The following is a 7,175-nucleotide window of genomic DNA, read 5'->3' on the forward strand; positions in this document are numbered from 1 at the left end:
AAAAATATGGAATGCTTCATGAATTTGCATGTCGTCCTTGCACAGGGGCCATGCTAATCTCTGTACCATTCCAATTTTAGCATATGTGCTGCTGAAGCAAGCACTCTTTCCCTTATTCTAAGGAACAAGCTCCTTAGAGGGTGGTTTACATGCAGGTGGGTCCCTGATTGAGAAGCTGTGCACGTCTGATTGGATGACACTTGAGTCTTTCTCTGAAGCCGTGGGGAAAGGGCAGCACCTGGAAACATGATAGAGTCCTCTTTTGGCCACAGAGATTTGAAACTGCTGCTCTGGGCATTGCCAGGCATTTCCTGCAGCAGCCTTCAAGGCTGCCCTACCTATGTGGTGCTGAATTGACCCTTTTTTTTTTCTGTCTTATAAAAGTAAGGAATGCACTAAAGGACATGAGTGCAGCCGTTAAAAATCACAATGAACGATGGGAGCTGCGACCAAGCCTCAGGACCTGGTTTCATTTGCACTCGATTCTCCTTGAAGCGGTAGGACTTTAAAAGCAAGCTGGGGGAAAGTCCCCTTGAGGTCTCAGGTTGTTGGCAGTGCTGTGTGCTGAGTGCTGAGTGCTGTGGGCACTGTGCTCAGACCACACCTGCACTCTGCTCAGATGCACATTATCCCTTGCAGGCACCTAAGGGGCTCCTTGCGGGTGGGAGGTGCTGAGGACTTCAGTCCCTGGGGAGCAGGCCTGGCCCGTGGTGGATGAGAGTGGGTGTGGAGCTATCTGGCTCCAGTCCTTTGGACAGCCAGCTCTGGTGTTCTGCCCCTCACACATGGAGGAGTTCAGCTGTCTACAGAGCTCACTTGAACCACCACTGGCTGATCTGGATTTTCTTCCCTTCCTTCCTTTCTCTTCCTTTCTTCCTGGGACCATCTCCCAGATAACTATCTGCCCTCAAGCGCTTGTGGCACCTGCTTCAGGGAGAATCCAAACCAGACACATAGGGCTGCATTCTCTTAATTGAGCATTCTTTAAAACAACATCAACAACAACATTTGTTTTTAATTTTGTGTATGGATATTTTGCCTGCATGTATGTCTCTGCCTTTGGAAGCCAGAAGAGGGCAATGGATCCCCTGAGACGAGTTACAAGCACTCATGAGCTGCTATGTGAATCCTGGGGCTTGAACCTGGGTCCTCTGGAAGAGCAGCTAGTATTCTTTGGATGTGCCAGTTTACACATTCATCTACTGAAGATGCTTACAAGTTTCTCCAGTTACAAATAAGGCTACTAGAACATCCATATGGTTTTTAGCACATTTGGGGACTACCAGAGCGCCTGGTTGGATGTCCTTTAACTTTTTAATCTATAGGCCTCCTGCACACACATACACACGAAGGACTGAACACCAGCCTCAGGCACACTGGGCATGCATTCTGTTCCTCCGGGACATTCTCAGTTCTTTTTATCTTTACATTTTATTTGTTGAAAAAACTGGGTTGTTTTCCCTAAATAATTTTTTTGGCCTAGATTTTTCTACATGAATCCCTGTGGTATTAGTTTCTTCCAGAAACTGGCTATTAAGTCCAGAGTATGTTCAGATTTAAATTTATCTATTTATCTATCTATCACGTAGCACTGCTTTATAGGGGCTGTTGTGTTTACTCATAAACTTCTTCATTAAAGAGGCCTGAAGATCGATGTAAGACTTGTCCAGTTGGTGGATCTTTGTGAGTATGAGGCCAGCCTGGTCTACAAAGAATGTTCCAGGCCAGCCTGAGCTGGCTTATGTATAAAACCGTTAGAGGCTGTGGTGGTTTGAAGGAGACCGGCCCCCATAGGCCCATAGACTTGAATATAGTGCCAGCAAGGGGTGGCACTGTTTGAAAGGATTAGGGGGTACAGCCTTGCTGGGGGACGTGCGTCCTTGGGGTGGCCCTGAGGCTTCAAAAAGCCCCTTCCAGCCCAGAGCCTCTGTCCTCCTGCTGCCTCTGAATCCACATGTAGAGCACTCAGCCATGTCTCCAGCACCTCGTCTGCCTGCGTGCCTCGATGCTCCTGGATCATGAAGACAATGAATGGACTAAACCTCTGACGCCATGAGCAAACCCCAATCAAATGCTTTCTTTTGGTTATGATGTCACAGCAACAGAGCACTGACTAAGACAGGCCGTCAAGACAGCTCAGTGAGGTTGGCTTTCCACCAACCAGGCTCAGATGACACAGGCTCAGTCTCCAGAGTCCTCATGGTAGACGGAGACAAGTAACTCTTGCAAGCTGTTCTTTGACCTCCACATGTGAGCCAAAGCAGGCGAGCCCCTGACCCAATAAATAATTAAATGTAAAAACAACAAAAAAATTAAAACCAGTGAGAAGCATGTGTATGGATTCACATGTGTATATGTTTGCCTGTGTGACTCCAGGCTGAGAAAACAGTACGTGGCCCAGATCTGCCAGATTTTTCTGGCTCCTGGAGTCTGTTAATGAGGAATAAGATGTTCGGATACAGGCAGTAAAGGCTGCGTGGAAATGATATCACTCTCGTGAGGAGCTGTGGTTGCAAAGACCGAGAACCTGTTTCCGCTTCTGGCTGACTCGGTCGTGGTGAGCACTTTCACTTCCCAGCCTCTCCTGTTTAATTTTTCAGTCGGTGTGCAGCAATCACATTAGTTGTATTTAATACATGGTATATTTGTTCTTAGACTTTTATGACTCCTGCTAATTAACTGTACAGTCTTTTATTAGTGTTTGAGATTCTAATTACTGCATTCCCAGGAAGTTTAATATTGTTTAGACTGCACTGCCTCTTTATTGACTTTCAGGTTTGCCTCTAGAAACTCAAGTTCGGAGTCTCAGAGAGTCTGTGTTCATTGAGGAAGAACACTCTGGCTTAGCCCATCCTCCTTCTTTGTGAGTGGACAAAACAGGCTTTTGGTATCGGGTTTCACTTTGAGTAGGTGCTGCCCATTCCCTGCTAATGGTTGGTGTTCAAGCAGTTGGTGGCACTCCCATGACTGGTCAGGGAGTGATCTGCGATGCTTCCTCAAGCCTTTGTGGTGTGTCCAGGAGCTGTGCTCCTGAAAGCCCAGGCTTTTCTCTTATTCTTCCCATCGAGCATGCTCCTTGCCCTGTCTTGGCTCTGGGTGCTTTCTCAATGGGAACATCTTCCTTTCTGTCTGGCTATGCTTGTCCATCCCTCCAGGTCTTGCTTCCTCTATAAGCCTTCCCAGTGCCCATCTCCCCACCGAACTGTAGTCTAACGCCCAGTCTTACAGGTACCTTCGTCTTGTCACCTCTAGTGTGTCTCCATCATGCATATAACCTGAAATGTAAACTCTGGGAGCATAAAAATTGCCCCACGGGTATCATCAGAAGTCTCGGCCACCCTTGCACGCTGGGGACATTCAGTAGCCACTTGCAGATGGTTGATCTCTTACTATGGGAGATGAGGGGTGCAGTGTGAATTTTCTGAATGAATCTTATGACTTACAGTGATAGCCTTAAATGTAGAATAACAAAATCATTGACAATTAGTCCATTTGATGTGCATTAAGGTTTCTCTTGAAGTCGTGTTTTTCCTTTTATTTCACCAATGACCTGGCATTTGTTATGTTGGGCATCACCTCAGTATGGGACTGAAATACTGATGCACACACAGGACTACAGCTGAGAGGATGGACACTCTTGAAAAAGGTGGCCATGTTATGGCATGGGTAGTGGAATTCTAGGGCAAGCCACTGCCGGATCATCAGAAGAAAGGGCGGAAAAGTCCCTGTTAAGCATCCCCACCCTCTGTTTTCCTACTGACTTTGGTGAGTAGCTTTTCCCAAGAGCGAGATTTCACAACAATATTAGATGATGATTTCTGCCATGTTTACTCCTTAGCACCGAGAAGAGGCCATGCATGCTTCAGGGTCTGCTCAGGCCCTGAGATTGAATTGGAGTCTAGTCAAGGCTGCCATGACTAGGGGTAGCCTTAGGAAAGCTCCCTAACTTGCTCTCCTGATTAGGTTTTATCATCAGCTTGACAACCTAGAGTCATCTGGGAAGAGAAAACCTCAACTGAAAAGTTTCCTCAATCAGATTGGCCTATGGGCATGTCCGTGTGGTGGTGACTTTATTACTAATTGCTAGCCCACTGTGAGCGGCACCGTCTCCAGGCAGGCGATCCTAGGCTGTTTAAGAAAGCTGGCTGAGCCCAAGGCAGTGATGGAGCCAGTAAGCAATATTCCCCCATGGTTTCTGCTTCAGGTTCCTGCCTTGGCTTCCTCCTCCACTGGAATGTAGCCTGGAAATAAACTCATTTCTTCCCTTAGTTGCTTTTTTTGTCAGAGTGGTTTCATCACAGCCACAGAATGAAACTAGAATAGTTGCTCATACCCAGCGAAAAGGGCAACAATCACTGTGAAATCACGAAGAAAAGTTGAGAATGCATTAACACAGTTGAGGATTTAGGGATCTGGTGTATGGTGAATGCTCAGCTGCTAAGGGCTGTTATTTCCAGAAAACATTCATTCTTTATCCCTTTATTCTCCTCCCTCAAGAACTTCAGCCCTTCTTCTGTGGTACCAGCGGTGTTGTAGAGCCTCAGAGAAATGGCTCATTAGATCCTGGTCTTCTGACACCAGGAGCCCTATCAGGTAGGTAAAAGACAGAGAGAGGAGGAGCCGCTGCATTCTCCCTCCTGATCTGCTTTCCAGCAAGCTTGCTGTCTTTTTCTGGGCTTTGCCTTTACCAAGTGCAGAGCCAAGGGGTGAGAATTTCTGTAGGTCCCATTGGGTCGCAGGGGGGTGAATGAGTTAACATTTACAAAGTGCTTTGAGCTCCTTGGGGAAAAGGCCCAATCTAAGCATTCTCATTAGTACATGAATAATAGATGAGCCTAAAGCACTTTGTGAATAGGAAGTTCTTTAGCAACGCTAAGTAATACTCCCTCGGACCTACCTGCCTGCGATCGAGGGGAAAGGCTGTTCTTAAGGCTCTGATGGTTCTTGTATAAAATAATTCCTTCCTTCTGCCTCTGAGAATGGAGAGGAAGGAATGAGTGATGTCAAAGTCAACTCACGGAATTAGGTGCCTCTTGCCAGTGCTTAGAGTGATTCGGACAGCAGGAGTCAGAGCAGTCATCCATGACAGCGTGGGCTGACCGACCTCTAAAGCAGAACTCCACCCTGGGGCAATGGCTGCCCCTGCTGCCCCTCCTCTTCGGCACTGTGAGAATGAACTTGCCTTTTCTTTGGAGGCAGAGTACAGAAGGGTGTGGTCCTCAAACCCTGGGGTGTGGGGGAAAGACCTCCTGGGTCTGCATCCTAGAAAACATTTGATGGCCATCTCCTCTTAATCTAGGGTTTATATAAACTCAGTGCTTGGATGAAGTTCTGTAACCGCATTCATGTTGTGCAATGGATCCGTAGAACTCTTTGTCTTACGGCTGAAACTTTATCTTCATTAAGTCACATTCCTCACTCACCTCTACCTTCCCCAGATTCTTCAACCACCCTTCTGCTTCGTTTAGCTTCTTCAGGGCCCTCTTTGCAACTAGAACCATGTGCTATTTGTCTCTATGTCACATCACAGGCTTATTTAATTCAGTGTAAAGTCTTTGAGTCTCATTCCTTTTTTTTTAAATTTTTTATTTAACTTTTATTAATTACACTTTATTCCTTTTGTATCCCCCCATAAGCCCCTCCCTCCTCCCCTCCCGGTCCCACCCTCCCCCCCTTTCTGCATGCATGCCTCTCCCCAAGTCCACTGATAGGGGAGGTCCTCCTCTCCTTCTTTCTGATCTTTTTTTTTTGTTGTTCTTCTCAATGCAGTTTATTCAGGAACCTTGAACAATCTTCTGACCCTGGGGAAAGCCAGCCCACAGCTTAAATAGCCTCTGGGTAGCCAACCCCAGCGTGCCTTGTGGGCAATGCAGATAGGTCCACATACACAGAAGCAAGCCAGATCCTCAGCCTTAGCCAAATATTGAGTTGTTTGTGACAGAGAGCACTCACCATCGGGAAGGTGGAAGGCGGAAACCAGCTCCATCTTTAAGGCGTGGCATTACACAGCTCTCTTCAGTTCCCCCTTTTTGTTTTAGACACATCAGGCAAGAGTAGAGGTCTGATCTCTGATATTAGAAATAAGTTGGGACTTTGTACTGATGTTCATTTAGTTGTCATCCACCCAAAGAGCATCAGACCCGTCCAATACCTTTTTCTCAGAGGCTGGACCTGGGGCATCAACCCGCATGCAATCAGACATGCTCTTCTCTGGGTCGAAAGTGGCTGACCCTGAGTGCAGTGCTTAGCCTCGTATCCTGAGCGTAACATTTTAGCTTTTTATGGTAGCCAACCATGCTTGGGGAGACAATATGAGAATTTTTCCTGTGCTGCAAATCTGTCTAAACAATTGTCTAGCTATATTTTAGGTAATTGGACTGAAGAATTCCATACTATGATGGAGCAGCTGAGAGTGGCCATTGTTACAGCAAATTCTACCAGAGTGGACACAGGACTAGCCACAGGATTATCATCATGGATTGCTGCAGCCATGAATCATCTGAAGGAATGGGCGGGCATGGGAGCGTTAGCAGGCCTTCTGGTGTTGGTCTCCTTGGTTTGCCTGTGGTGTATATGCAAGATTAGAGTCTCACAACAGCGTAATGCAGTCATGATCATTCAGGCCTTTACAGCCATTGAGTCTCATTCCTTTTGTGGCCTGTTAAACTTGTGTGTGTGTGTGTGTGTGTGTGTATACCTGTGAGCACAGGTGCCCTCAGAATCCAAAAGGCGGCATCTTGAGGACAGGTGGCTGTGAATACCCAACAGGGGTGCTATGTTCTGAACCTGGATTCCGTGTCAGAGCAGTATTTGATCCTAATTTCTGAGCTGTCTCTCCTGCTCTTCCACCCTCTTTTATTTTATTTTTTAAAAGAAGGCTCTCTCATTGAACCTGGAACTTATTGATTTAGCTAGACTGGCCAGTCAGCAAGCCCCAGGGATCCTCCTGTCTCTGCCTCCACAGTGCTAGGATTACAGGAGATGACTATGGGTGTTGAAAATTGAACTCAAGTCCTCTTACTTGTATGTGGCAAACACTTTGCCAACAAGTCATAGCTACAATTTTTCTCTCCCTTCTTTTCTTCCTTTCCTCAGTCCCTTCTTCTCTTCCTCCCTCCCTCCCTCTCTCCTTTCGTCCCTCTTTCCCTCCTTCCCTCCCTCCCTCCAGAGTGTTA

At 46.8% G+C, this 7,175-nt stretch overlaps 1 non-coding gene across 1 annotated transcript; it reads right to left on the reverse strand.

The window, feature by feature from the left end:
* LOC132652700 (U6 spliceosomal RNA) lies at positions 1–104 on the reverse strand. Its single transcript, XR_009590277.1, has one exon. It is a non-coding gene; the product is annotated as a U6 spliceosomal RNA (small nuclear RNA).
* Positions 105–7,175: the final 7,071 nt, after the last annotated feature.

Source organism: Meriones unguiculatus, chromosome 2 (genome assembly GCF_030254825.1).
Source record: "Meriones unguiculatus strain TT.TT164.6M chromosome 2, Bangor_MerUng_6.1, whole genome shotgun sequence".
In the NCBI taxonomy this organism is placed as follows: domain Eukaryota; kingdom Metazoa; phylum Chordata; class Mammalia; order Rodentia; family Muridae; genus Meriones; species Meriones unguiculatus.